The sequence below is a fragment of the Pseudophryne corroboree genome, chromosome 8, assembly GCF_028390025.1.
Source record: "Pseudophryne corroboree isolate aPseCor3 chromosome 8, aPseCor3.hap2, whole genome shotgun sequence".
In the NCBI taxonomy this organism is placed as follows: domain Eukaryota; kingdom Metazoa; phylum Chordata; class Amphibia; order Anura; family Myobatrachidae; genus Pseudophryne; species Pseudophryne corroboree.
In genome coordinates, this window is record NC_086451.1 from 167,480,016 (window position 1) to 167,495,343 (window position 15,328).

Here is a 15,328-nt window from a genome sequence, read left to right on the forward strand (position 1 = left end):
CAGTGCGATCAGTTCAGTGCTTGTCGTTCCTGGTTTGACGTCACAAACACACCCAGCGTTCGCCCAGACACTCCTCCGTTTCTCCAGCCATTACCGCGTTTTTCCCAGAAACGGTAGCATTTTTTCCCACACGCCCCTAAAACGGTCTGTTTCCGCCCAGAAACACCCACTTCCTGTCAATCACATTACGTTTACCAGAACGATGAAAAAACCGTGAGTAATATTCCTAACTGCATAGCAAATTTACTTGGCGCAGTCGCAGTGCGAACATTGCACATGCGCATTAAGCGGAAAATCGCTGCGATGCGAAGAAAATTACCGAGCGAACAACTCGGAATGACCACCTATGTGCACTGCAGGGAAGGCAGATTTAACATGTGCAGAGAGAGTTAGATTTGGGTGTGGTGTGTTCAATCTGCAATCTAATTTGCAGTGTAAAAATAAAGCAGTCAGTATTTACCCTGCACAGAAACAAAATAACTCACCCAAATCTAACTCTTTCTGCACATGTTATATCTGCCTCCCCTGCAGTACACATGGTTTTGCCCAACTGCAAACAAAATTCCTGCTGTGATCAACTTGGAATTACCCCCATCGAATTACCCCCATTTTCATACTGCTCGTGTATATAAGACATAGTTTGGATCGTAATACGCGTTACAACCGCAAAAACTATGAAGAGGATGGGGGCATATACGCAGGGTCCATCCTGTGCGTGTGCCTACATTTTCTCCGGGTGCCCCGGAGAAAATGCGAATGCCTCTGCCTCTCAATCAGTAGAGGGCGTACCTTCGCAGGTATATCGCGATCATGAGCCATGTCTCCCATTTTTGTCATTATAGGTGCTCTGTGAGCTGCTGGCCATGCCCCAGCCCCTCTGTCTCCCGTGAATAGACATTGAGGCTTATTCAGACCAGATCACTTCAATTTATTTTCACCCAGCGGGCAATCAGGTCTGCACTGCACATGCGTATGCGCCACAATGCGTAAGTGCGACGGTCCGGAGATCACAAGAAGATTGACAAGAAGAGGGTGTTTGTGTGGGTGGCAACTGAATGTTTCTAGGGAGTGTCCGGAAAAACACTGGAGGGACCCGGCGTTTTGTGGGAGGATTTGTGACGTCACCTCAATGGCTGAGTAAGTGCTGAGCTGTGCAGCTCTTGTGCACATGTGATCACACACCTGCACAGCAAATTTTCCCTTCCGCTGTAGGCGGCAACTACCTGATTACAGGGATGCAAAAAACACACCCTAGCGATCAGGTCTGAATTACCCACAATGTGCATATTTGCAGAGCAACAAGCTACAGGCAGCCTTCCACCCCCCCCCCCTTCCCCATGACTATGGGACACTGCGGCCCCCACAGGGGGGGGGGGGGGGGGGTGTTTGGGTTAGCTGGACATTCCCAAAAAAAGTGACTGTCCTGCAAAAATTGGTATAGTTGGGAGGTATGTTCAAATACATTTATTGTTTTGCATGCAGGGTAAATACTGGCTTCTTTGACATTTAGCCACAAATGCTGCACAGCTGAATTACAGTATTACACTGCAATTAACAGTTATGCTAGGACATTCCCCCTCCCAAATCTACCTCTCTCTGCATGTTACATCTGTCCCACAGTGGCGTGCGGTGAGGTCAGTGGCTAGTGAGGCACTACAGCCATAATTTCCGCCGAATCCTGCCGATGACCCTTAGCCAATGCCCGCTACTGCCTCTGAGCCGATACCCGCTGCCACCGCCAATGGCTTACAAACTCTCCCACAATCAACTGACCCAGCCCTCCACCACTAATTTCTATCTCAGTCCGATGCCGCCAATGCCCGCTGCCTGCCTGCTCATTGTTCTTGTTATATATTATACATTTTTAAAGAAAAAAAAATGAGTGTTTGGGACTGGGAAGGGTGAGGGAGGAGGACATGAATGCAATTTTGTTGTCCAGGGCTTCCATTAACTTAAAGGAGAAGGGTCTGAATGGGTTACAAAAAAATGTGTGAGGTCCCCCCTCCTTAGTATAACCAGCCTCGGGCTCTTTGAGCCGGTCCTGGTTATTTAAATACTGGGGGAAAAATTGGACAGGGGTTCCCCGTATTTAGACAACCAGCACCGGGCTCTTAGAACGGTCCAGGTTCCAAAAATACGTGGGACAAAAGATGTAGGGGTCCCCCATATTTTTAAAACCAGCACCGGGCTCCACTAGCCAGAGAGATAATGCCACAGCCGGGGGACACTTTTATGTAGGTCCCTGCGGCCCTGGCATTACCCCTCCAACTAGTCACCCCTGGCCGGGGTTCCCTGGAGGAGTGGGGACCCCTTAAATCAAGAGGTTCCTCCCCTCGAGGCACCCAAGGGCCAGAGGTGAAGCCCGAGGCTGTCCCCAGCACCCCTGGGTGGTGGGTGCCGGGCTGATAGCCATGTGTGTAAAAAAAGAATATTTTTTTTGTTGTTGTGGAACTACAAGGCCCAGCAAGCCTCCCCCGCTTGCTGGTACTTGGAGAACCTCAAGTACCAGCAGGCGGGGAAATAACGGGCTTGCTGGTACCTGTAGTTCTACAACAACAAAAAATACCCAAATAAAAACACAAACACACACAGCGTGACAGTAAAATTATTGAGACAGGCTGTAGCATGTGGGTGCATGTAACCCTATAAAAGTGATGGATTGGGTGACTATTACAATACCCACTGTTGCTGTCTGAAAAATTATGGATTTATAGATTGCTCTGCCGAGACATGTTTTTTTCTAAAATGCACCACAGGTATGGATGGATAATATACTTGACGACACAGAGGTAGGTAGAGCAGTGGCCTACTGTACCGTACTGCTATATATTATATTATTTATTATTATTATTATCCTTTATTTATATGGCGCCACAAGGGTTCCGCAGTGCCCAATTACAGAGTACATAAACAAATAATCAAACAGGAAAACAGCAACTTACAGTTGACGACAATATAGGACAAGTACAGGGTAAATAAACATAGCTACATCAGCAGATGACACTGGAATAAGTATCAGGTGGCAGAAGACTGCTGGATTTGGTGCAGCTGAAGATTATTAAAGTAAGAAAAGAGTAAGCACATGAGGGAAGAGGGCCCTGCTCGTGAGAGCTTACATTCTAAAAGGGAGGGGTAGACAGACAGGGGTGAGACAGATGGGGTACATAGAGAGCGTGGAACAGAGGTTTAGGATGAGATTTGGCTGGGTTTGGTGAAGAAGTGGGTCTTGAGAGCCCGTTTGAAGTTTTGTAGAGAGGTGGAGAGTCTGAGGGGGAGAGGTAGGGAATTCCAGAGAAGTGGTGCAGCACGTGAAAAATCTTGGAGGTAGTAGTGGGAGGAAGTAATCCGTAGGCAGGAGTCGGTGTGCATTAGCAGAGCGAAGAGGACGGGTGGGAGTGTAAAGCGAGATAAGATCAGAGATGTAGATGGGAGAGGAGTGGGTGAGGGCTTTGTAAGCAAGTGTGAGAAGCTTGAAATGGATTCTGAAAGGGAAGGGGAGCCAGTGAAGGACTAGTAAGAGAGGAGAGGTGGACGTAGTGCGTTTGGTGAGGAAAATGAGTCGGGAAGCAGCATTGAGGATAGATTGGAGTGGAGAGAGGTATTTGTCAGGAATGCCAGTCAGGAAGAGATTACAGCAGTCCAGTCTGGAGATGACCAGTGAGTGGATAAGAGTCTTAGTAGCATCCTGGGTCAGAAAGGGTCTGATCCTGGAAATATTTTTTAGATGAAAACGGCAGGTTTGTGAGAGGTGCTGAATGTGTGGTTTGAAGGAGAGGGAGGAGTCAAGGATTACTCCAAGACAGCGCACTTGGGGGGTAGAGGAGATAGTAGTGCCATCAATAGATAATGAGATTGTAGGAGGTGAGGTTATGCGGGAGGGAGGGAAGATGATCAGCTCGGTCTTAGACATGTTAAGTTTAAGAAAGAGCTGGGACATCCAGGAAGAGATAGCAGAGAGACAGTTGGAGATACGAGTGAGGAGAGTAGGGGAGAGGTCTGGAGAGGAAAGATAGATTTGAGTGTCATCAGCATAGAGATGATATTGGAAACCAAAAGAACTAATGAGCTTACTTAGTGAGGACGTATAGAGAGAGAAGAGAAGAGGACCAAGGACAGAACCTTGGGGTACCCCTACAGTTAGTGGAAGTGAGGGGGAGGTGGAGTCATGAGAGGAGACAGAGAATGAACGGTCAGAAAGGTAGGACGACAACCAAGAGAGGGCTGTGTTACGCAGACCAATGGAGTGAAGGATTTGCAGTAGGAGAGGATGGTCCACAGTGTCAAAAGCAGCAGAGAGATCAAGTAAAATAAGTAGAGAGTAGTGTCCCTTAGATTTAGCATCATGGAGGTCATTGCATACTTTTGTAAGGGCAGTTTCAGTGGAGTGGAGAGGACGGAAGCCAGACTGGAATGGGTCAAGCAGTGAGTGTGAGGAAAGAAAGGAAGTAAGGCGGTTGTAGACAATACGCTCAAGGAGTTTGGAGGCAAAAGGGAGGAGAGAGATGGGTCGGTAGTTGGAGAGAGTGTTTGGATCAAGGGTAGGTTTTTTAAGAATAGGAGAGATGAGAGCGTGCTTGAAGGCAGAGGGGACAGTGCCTGATGAGAGGGAGAGATTGAGAAGGTGGGAAAGATGGGAAAAAGCAGAAGAAGAGAGGTGGCAAAGGAGGCGGGAGGGGATTGGGTCAAGTGGGGAGGTGGTGAGGGGACAGGAACGAATGAGGGCCATGACTTCCTCTCCAGATGCATGAGAGAAAGATGACAGAGTTGGTGCGAGGGATGGGGAGGGTTGGTAAGGGTTGGGAGAAGGCTGGTTACTGATAGTCTGGTGTGATGTGATGTCCTGACGTATGGAGTCAATTTTGGATGTGAAGTAAGTGGCAAAGTCAAGAGCAGAGAGTGAGGAAGTGAGACGAGGTGGAGGTGGGCAGAGGAGTGAGTTGAGAGTGGCAAAGAGGCGCCGGGGGTTGGAAGACTGGGAGGAGATGAGGTTCTTGAAGTATGACTGTTTAGCAAGAGAAAGGGCAGCACTGAAGGATGAGAGCATAAGTTTGAAATGGAGGAAGTCTGCCTTAGAGCGTGATTTCCTCCAGTGTCGCTCAGCCGTACGTGAGCATTTTTGCAGATATCTGGTGCATTTGGTGTGCCAGGGTTGAGGTGTTAATTTGTGAGGGTGAATAGTGGTTGGTGGAGCAACAGAGTCAAGAGCAGAAGTAAGGGAAGCATTGTATGTGGAAGTGGCTTGTTCAGGGCATGAGAGAGAGAGAATAGGAGAGAGAAGTGAGTCAAACAGGGAGGAAAGGAATGTGGTGTCAATAGCTTCAATGTTACGCTTAGTGATGGTAGCCTTAGGAGGTAGAGATGGGGAAGTCGAGAGAGATAGGTTGAAGGAGAGCAGGTGGTGGTCAGAGAGGGGAAATGGGGAGTTGGAAAAATCAGAAATATCACAGCGGTGAGTGAAGACCAGATCCAGTGAGCTCCCATTCACATGGGAGGGTGAGGAGGTCCACTGGGAGAGACCAAGTGAAGAGGTGAGGTTAAGGAGTTTAGAGGCAGGGGATTGTGTGGGGATGTCAATAGGGATGTTGAAATCGCCTAGGATAATGGTGGGAATGTCAAAAGAGAGGAAGTGAGGAAGCCAGGAAGCAAAGTTGTCGATTAATTTGGAAGCAGTGCCAGGGGGGCGGTAAATGACAGCTACTCTAAGATGGACTGGTTGGAAGAGGCATATGGCGTGGACCTCAAATGTAGAGAATATAAGGGATGGTTCTGGTGGTATGAGTTGGTAGGAGTAACTAGAAGGTAAAAGGACCCCAACACCACCCCCATGGCGACCAACAGGTCGGGGTGTGTGTGTGAATGTAAGGCCCCCAGCAGAGAGAGCAGCAGCAGAAGTAGTGTCAGAGGGCGTAATCCAAGTTTCAGTAATGGCTAGTAGGTGTAGGGAGTTGGAAATGAAAAGGTCATGAGTGGGGACCAGTTTGTTATAAACAGATCTGGCATTCCAGAGAGCACAGGATAGGGGGTATGAGTTTGTGGGAGAGATGTGAATTAGATTTTCAGGGTTGCTGTAGCGATGAGGTGGGATTAAGTTTGAGGGCAGGGATGATGAGAGAGTAGTGATGGTACGGGTGCCTGAGCTAGGAGGGGAAACTGCAGGAGGTGGGCAGGGAGGGAGGTCAGTGTGATGTGGATGGGGGTGTGGGGAGGTGACAGGGAAGGGAGAGAGGGAGCAGGGCTGAGTTGTGGGGTAGCAGGACCATGGGGCAGAGGTGAATGAAAGTGGGGTAACAGGAAAGGTGGGGGAAGGAAACAGAGGGATGGAGGGGAGACAGAGGAGGGGAGAGAGGAGGAGGTGGAAGAGACTAGGGGGGAAGGCTAAAGATACATTATTAGGTAGACACTGAGTGATGTGGGGAGTATAAGAAAACATTGACATAGTGTTAAGTAGGTAAATAGGTTGAGGGAAAGTGGAAGTAGGAGAGGAGACTGTAAGGCAATCCGAGCAGAAGAATTGCAGAAATGCAGGTGAGAAAAGCAGTGTAGGCTCAAGGGGTGTAGATTTAGTATGAAATGAGTCAAAAGCGTAGATAAAGTGGGTGCAGAAAAGTATTTGGAGTGTAAGAAATGAAAGGATTGTGAGAGGTTTAAGAAGCAATGGTAATTATGTTAGATGTTTTAAGTGTTTGCAGGTAAAATTGCATTGGTGCAGCTGTGCTTAAAAAACAAAATTACAATAATACAGATACAGGCATATGTAGGTGAAATGGATGGTTTATGAAATGTCCAAGTAAGGTAGTTCTGTGCTATGTAATCAGATGCAACAATCAGGAGGTGAGTGATCTGAGGAGTAAGTGACTCACATTTGTTATTAGTTCTTCAGTTTTCTTTGTTTTGTTAGATTGGTGTGCTTCTGTTTTCCTTCTTTTTCACTTCGATTGAACGCTGATTGAACACTGCTGTTATGTGTCAATTTTATCACGCTTTGATAAAAATGCACGCTTAGATCAATAAATGCACAGCCAAATGGCTTTGCACAGCCTACACCATTGGACTTAAGTAGAAGACTATTACAAGTGAAACCAATAATTGAAATCTGTAACCACACCCCACCCCCTCAAATGCCAGGCAATAAATTACCTTAAAAACAACAACCAGGCATTCCACAAAGATTAAACTGGGTCTATATCATTCAAAACTTTAAAAAAGTACTTCAAAATCACATACTATGCAATAATGTTTCAATTTGCATTACCCAGCAGAATTAGCTTTGCATATATAGATATAGTGCAGCAGAATATATTGGTGGTTGTAGTCAATTGTAATTACCTGTAGGTGACAAGAAGAGAAGAAACGTCAATTCACAATCGATATCAGCTGAAGATAAATTAATGCTGATTGAACACTGCTGTTATGTGTCAATTTTATCACGCTTTGATAAAAATGCACGCTTAGATCAATAAATGCACAGCCAAACGGCTTTGCACAGCCTACACCATTGGACTTAAGTAGAAGACTATTACAAGTGAAACCAATAATTGAAATCTGTAACCACACCCCACCCCCTCAAATGCCAGGCAATAAATTACCGTAAAAACAACAACCAGGCATTCCACAAAGATTAAACTGGGTCTATATCATTCAAAACTTTAAAAAAGTACTTCAAAATCACATACTATGCAATAATGTTTAAATTTGCATAACCCAGCAGAATTAGCTTTGCATATATAGATATAGTGCAGCAGAATATATTGGTGGTTGTAGTCAATTGTAATTACCTGTAGGTGACAAGAAGAGAAGAAACGTCAATTCACAATCAATATCAGCTGAAGATAAATTAACGCTGATTGAACGCTGCTGTTATGTGTCAATTTTATCACGCTTTGATAAAAATGCACGCTTAGATCAATAAATGCACAGCCAAACGGCTTTGCACAGCCTACACCATTGGACTTAAGTAGAAGACTATTACAAGTGAAACCAATAATTGAAATCTGTAACCACACCCCACCCCCTCAAATGCCAGGCAATAAATTACCTTAAAAACAACAACCAGGCATTCCACAAAGATTAAACTGGGTCTATATCATTCAAAACTTTAAAAAAGTACTTCAAAATCACATACTATGCAATAATGTTTCAATTTGCATTACCCAGCAGAATTAGCTTTGCATATATAGATATAGTGCAGCAGAATATATTGGTGGTTGTAGTCAATTGTAATTACCTGTAGGTGACAAGAAGAGAAGAAACGTCAATTCACAATCGATATCAGCTGAAGATAAATTAATGCTGATTGAACACTGCTGTTATGTGTCAATTTTATCACGCTTTGATAAAAATGCACGCTTAGATCAATAAATGCACAGCCAAACGGCTTTGCACAGCCTACACCATTGGACTTAAGTAGAAGACTATTACAAGTGAAACCAATAATTGAAATCTGTAACCACACCCCACCCCCTCAAATGCCAGGCAATAAATTACCGTAAAAACAACAACCAGGCATTCCACAAAGATTAAACTGGGTCTATATCATTCAAAACTTTAAAAAAGTACTTCAAAATCACATACTATGCAATAATGTTTAAATTTGCATAACCCAGCAGAATTAGCTTTGCATATATAGATATAGTGCAGCAGAATATATTGGTGGTTGTAGTCAATTGTAATTACCTGTAGGTGACAAGAAGAGAAGAAACGTCAATTCACAATCAATATCAGCTGAAGATAAATTAACGCTGATTGAACGCTGCTGTTATGTGTCAATTTTATCACGCTTTGATAAAAATGCACGCTTAGATCAATAAATGCACAGCCAAACGGCTTTGCACAGCCTACACCATTGGACTTAAGTAGAAGACTATTACAAGTGAAACCAATAATTGAAATCTGTAACCACACCCCACCCCCTCAAATGCCAGGCAATAAATTACCTTAAAAACAACAACCAGGCATTCCACAAAGATTAAACTGGGTCTATATCATTCAAAACTTTAAAAAAGTACTTCAAAATCACATACTATGCAATAATGTTTCAATTTGCATTACCCAGCAGAATTAGCTTTGCATATATAGATATAGTGCAGCAGAATATATTGGTGGTTGTAGTCAATTGTAATTACTCAGCAGAATTAGCTTTGCATATATAGATATAGTGCAGCAGAATATATTGGTGGTTGTAGTCAATTGTAATTACCCAGCAGAATTAGCTTTGCAAATATAGATATAGTGCAGCAGAATATATTGGTGGTTGTAGTCAGTTGTAATTACCCAGCAGAATTAGCTTTGCATATATATAGTGCAGCAGAATATATTGGTGGTTGTAGTCAATTGTAATTACCCAGCAGCAGCTCTACTGCACTCAACATCACCAGTGCTCACAATATATATAATGCTATATACTATGCCATAGTGGTGCTTACTATATAACACCTCCTACTGCGTTCCCCCTGGCAATGAGCATGACACCCAGAGAGTGAAACCCCTGGCAATGAGCATGACACCCAGCACGTGAAACTCTTGGCATTGAGCAGTTTTTGTAAAAGTAATTAGAAGCTTTACTGTAGGGCATAGTGTATCACAGATATTGTGGTGAGTGACATAATATGTTCCAAAGGGCATTAATGTGTGGGGCTTAACATGGTGGAAATTACTGTACTTTTTTCCCTGTGGTGGCCGAGGTCTGTTGGTGCAGGGTCAAGAACTGGGGTGTAAGGTAGTCTTTGCCTGCAAGGCTACGCCCATTTTATGGAGACCATACCCATTTTTGCGAGGTCACGCCCCCCATCCCGTCCGGAGCGCTCACGCAAATATAGTTTTTTTTATATATATATATATATGGGGGAGGGGCACAATTTTTAATGCCAATGGTGGCGGGGGGCACGCATTTGAAGCCAAATTGTTTAGAAACACCCCTGCAAGAAAATATCTGCAAATCCAATGTTACCATAAGTGTGGCATATACCTGCGCTTGCTCGCGGGGTGAGAACATCTCCCTAATTGAATTCAGCGATATGAATAGAGGTTGTGCAGCAGCCACAGAAAGGGTTAAACTCTGCAACTTGTCACTAAATTACATTGTTGCAATTTTAGCTGGGAGCTGCAATAATTACTCTAATATATAACACAGCCAACACTTCTATATTCACACAATATACTGCATGGTGAATATAGAAGTGGTGCTTACTAAACAGCACCTCCTACTGCATTCCACATCACCGCTGGTCACACTCATATCAGGCCCATTATGCTGTATCCTCTCTTCTGACATTCCCACCATTATCCTAGGCGATTTCAACATCCCTATTGACATCCCCACACAATCCCCTGCCTCTAAACTCCTTAACCTCACCTCTTCACTTGGTCTCTCCCAGTGGACCTCCTCACCCTCCCATGTGAATGGGAGCTCACTGGATCTGGTCTTCACTCACCGCTGTGATATTTCTGATTTTTCCAACTCCCCATTTCCCCTCTCTGATCACCACCTGCTCTCCTTCAACCTATCTCTCTCGACTTCCCCATCTCTACCTCCTAAGGCTACCATCACTAAGCGTAACATTGAAGCTATTGACACCACATTCCTTTCCTCCCTGTTTGACTCACTTCTCTCTCCTATTCTCTCTCTCTCATGCCCTGAACAAGCCACTTCCACATACAATGCTTCCCTTACTTCTGCTCTTGACTCTGTTGCTCCACCAACCACTATTCACCCTCACAAATTAACACCTCAACCCTGGCACACCAAATGCACCAGATATCTGCAAAAATGCTCACGTACGGCTGAGCGACACTGGAGGAAATCACGCTCTAAGGCAGACTTCCTCCATTTCAAACTTATGCTCTCATCCTTCAGTGCTGCCCTTTCTCTTGCTAAACAGTCATACTTCAAGAACCTCATCTCCTCCCAGTCTTCCAACCCCCGGCGCCTCTTTGCCACTCTCAACTCACTCCTCTGCCCACCTCCACCTCGTCTCCCTTCCTCACTCTCTGCTCTTGACTTTGCCACTTACTTCACATCCAAAATTGACTCCATACGTCAGGACATCACATCACACCAGACTATCAGTAACCAGCCTTCTCCCAACCCTTACGAACCCTCCCCATCCCTCGCACCAACTCTGTCATCTTTCTCCCATGCATCTGGAGAGGAAGTCATGGCCCTCATTCGTTCCTGTCCCCTCACCACCTCCCCACTTGACCCAATCCCCTCCCGCCTCCTTTGCCACCTCTCTTCTTCTGCTTTTTCCCATCTTTCCCACCTTCTCAATCTCTCCCTCTCATCAGGCACTGTCCCCTCTGCCTTCAAGCACGCTCTCATCTCTCCTATTCTTAAAAAACCTACCCTTGATCCAAACACTCTCTCCAACTACCGACCCATCTCTCTCCTCCCTTTTGCCTCCAAACTCCTTGAGCGTATTGTCTACAACCGCCTTACTTCCTTTCTTTCCTCACACTCACTGCTTGACCCATTCCAGTCTGGCTTCCGTCCTCTCCACTCCACTGAAACTGCCCTTACAAAAGTATGCAATGACCTCCATGCTGCTAAATCTAAGGGACACTACTCTCTACTTATTCTACTTGATCTCTCTGCTGCTTTTGACACTGTGGACCATCCTCTCCTACTGCAAATCCTTCACTCCATTGGTCTGCGTAACACAGCCCTCTCTTGGTTGTCGTCCTACCTTTCTGACCGTTCATTCTCTGTCTCCTCTCATGACTCCACCTCCCCCTCACTTCCACTAACTGTAGGGGTACCCCAAGGTTCTGTCCTTGGTCCTCTTCTCTTCTCTCTCTATACGTCCTCACTAAGTAAGCTCATTAGTTCTTTTGGTTTCCAATATCATCTCTATGCTGATGACACTCAAATCTATCTTTCCTCTCCAGACCTCTCCCCTACTCTCCTCACTCGTATCTCCAACTGTCTCTCTGCTATCTCTTCCTGGATGTCCCAGCTCTTTCTTAAACTTAACATGTCTAAGACCGAGCTGATCATCTTCCCTCCCTCCCGCATAACCTCACCTCTTACAATCTCATTATCTATTGATGGCACTAATATCTCCTCTACCCCCCAAGTGCGCTGTCTTGGAGTAATCCTTGACTCCTCCCTCTCCTTCAAACCACACATTCAGCACCTCTCACAAACCTGCCGTTTGCATCTAAAAAATATTTCCAGGATCAGACCCTTTCTGACCCAGGATGCTACTAAGACTCTTATCTACTCACTGGTCATCTCCAGACTGGACTGCTGTAATCTCTTCCTGACTGGCATTCCTGACAAATACCTCTCTCCACTCCAATCTATCTTCAATGCTGCTTCCCGGCTCATTTTCCTCACCAAACGCACTACGTCCACCTCTCCTCTCTTACTAGTCCTTCACTGGCTCCCCTTCCCTTTCAGAATCCATTTCAAGCTTCTCACACTTGCTTACAAAGCCCTCACCCACTCCTCTCCCATCTACATCTCTGATCTTATCTCGCTTTACACTCCCACCCGTCCTCTTCGCTCTGCTAATGCACACCGACTCCTGCCTACGGATTACTTCCTCCCACTCCTACCTCCAAGATTTTCCACGTGCTGCACCACTTCTCTGGAATTCCCTACCTCTCCCCCGCAGACTCTCCACCTCTCTACAAAACTTCAAACGGGCTCTCAAGACCCAATTCTTCACCAAACCCAGCCAAATCTCATCCTAAACCTCTGTTCCACGCTCTCTATGTACCCCATCTGTCTCACCCCTGTCTGTCTACCCCTCCCTTTTAGAATGTAAGCTCTCACGAGCAGGGCCCTCTTCCCTCATGTGCTTACTCTTTTCTTACTTTAATAATCTTCAGCTGCACCAAATCCAGCAGTCTTCTGCCACCTTATACTTATTCCAGTGTCATCTGCTGATGTAGCTATGTTTATTTACCCTGTACTTGTCCTATATTGTCGTCAACTGTAAGTTGCTGTTTTCCTGTTTGATTATTTGTTTATGTACTCTGTAATTGGGCACTGCGGAACCCTTGTGGCGCCATATAAATAAAGGATAATAATAATAATAAATAATATAATATATAGCAGTACGGTACAGTAGGCCACTGCTCTACCTACCTCTGTGTCGTCAAGTATACTATCCATCCATACCTGTGGTGCATTTTAGAAAAAAACATGTCTCGGCAGAGCAATCTATAAATCCATAATTTTTCAGACAGCAACAGTGGGTATTGTAATAGTCACCCAATCCATCACTTTTATAGGGTTACATGCACCCACATGCTACAGCCTGTCTCAATAATTTTACTGTCACGCTGTGTGTGTTTGTGTTTTTATTTGGATTAAAAGACTGCTTTTTCAATCCAATATCTGAAAACAATCAATGTTTATCTTTGATGGCAATAGAAGTGGTATGATATTTGCTGCTTTTGAAAGGCAATATCTGATATGTCCCCTATCTGGGAACCATATATTAAATGGCTTTTCAGAAAAGGAAGATGTTAGAAGAGCTTTCAGTACTTGTTGGACCGATGCACATTTCCTATTCTAGCCTCCAAAAACAGATTCAGTTGCATTTTCCAGTGTGTTTTAAATGCGCCTTTGCAAATGTCTTACATCGACAAACTTATTTAGTACTTTTTTGCAAATAGGGTTACATTGTTGCAACATTGTGTTCCCTAATTGCTTGATTTTTTAAATGCAACAATTGATAAAGACACCTGATAACTGCTCTGTGGAGTCTTATTTTGCGTCTACTTCTTATCTACATTTAATTCCCTACCTCTAATCAAGGCATTTTTAAATGCTGGGGGCTGCCAGGACGTGAGGCCTACCTAGACTTTAGATCTGAATTTGAATGTACTTGTGAACTAACTTAATTTCCTACTTCTAAATTCATTCCTAAATTCACTACTTACATGAATCCTGTAGTTGGGCATTTTGGGACTTCGATTGTGGGCATTGTTTTGTGTCCAGACCAGCAGCAGGTGGTGTGCATTTGCTGGAAAGGCATCGAAGACCTCCGATATGCTGCATCTCCTGATGTGTGTCTACCTCAAGTGTCTGTCAGCAAATGCCTGCTAGACACCCCATTCCAAGCTGATTGTGACATCACGGTACATGCATCATAGAACAGGCATGCTAGAACATGGGTCTTCAACCTGCGACCCTCCAGCTGCTGTGGAACTACACATCCCAGCATGCCCTGCCTCAGTTTTAGCATACCTTAATAGCAAAACTGTGGCAGGGCATGCTGGGATGTGTAGTTTCACAGCAGCTGGAGGGCTACAGGATGAAGACCCATGTGCTAGAGCCAAGCCGCAGGTACATTGAATGCTAGCAAGCTGAATGTTTAAATCCTTTTTGTTCCGCAGCATTCCAATGCGGAAGATTCCATGGAACCAGAGATCCTTCCATTGAGAAGGACATGCTGCCTGGATGACTACACTGTGCAAATTAAATCACGGAGCCAGTTGGTTTGTGGGTGGCTCTGGTGACTGGGTGGTTGGGTGGGTGGTGTGTCGGAGGTGGAGCACATGCAAATGATTGTGTATCATCCAGCTAGTGAGAGAGAAAACTCATGCAGGAGTGTGCCTGCCTGTCAGTGGGTTATGCACCTTGCCAGACGTCAAATCTACATAGAGCAGCTGGAGGGGACAAGAGCAGGTTTGCAAAATATAGATAGAAGAGCATATATGCTGGCACATTCTCCATGATTGTGTCAGCTTATGTTTTGGTGCACTGCACTTTCCTCCAATAAGTTTTAGCCATTTTTTTTAAGCTCAAGTGTAGTTGCTTCTCGGCCTTTTGGCTGTGATCTTGTATCGTGGTTGAAGGGTCTGCTGGAGGGAGGGATTGTTTTCTTCATTGGCGAAAGACCAAAGATATTCCAGGATGGAAGGCTTGGGAACACTATCCGTTTTTCAGTTGTGGAAGAGCACAGAGGTCGGATTGGACTACATTCTATAGTAAAGGATACCTTTCTATTTATTGCCCCTCCCCTTATATGTGTCTGTGTTAAAATAAAGCTTCGGTCTTGTGATTCCCTCACCCTCTTACACTCCACACACATAGCCTTATTAACTGTTGTATTATTGTATAGTTTAAATGTATAGTGCAGTTCATGATTTATAGTGTAGGCTGGCCTGTGCTGTAGTTCTTGAACTGTACTATACCGACAGCATTTGTATTGTGTTTTGGCTGTGCTGCAACACAGTACTTATGTGTGTAATGTTTATGTATGTTTTTTTGCTTCTTTATGTCAATAAAGACTGCTTTTTCAATCCAATATCTGAAAACAATCAATGTTTATCTTTGATGGCAATAGAAGTGGTATGATATTTGCTGCTTTTGAAA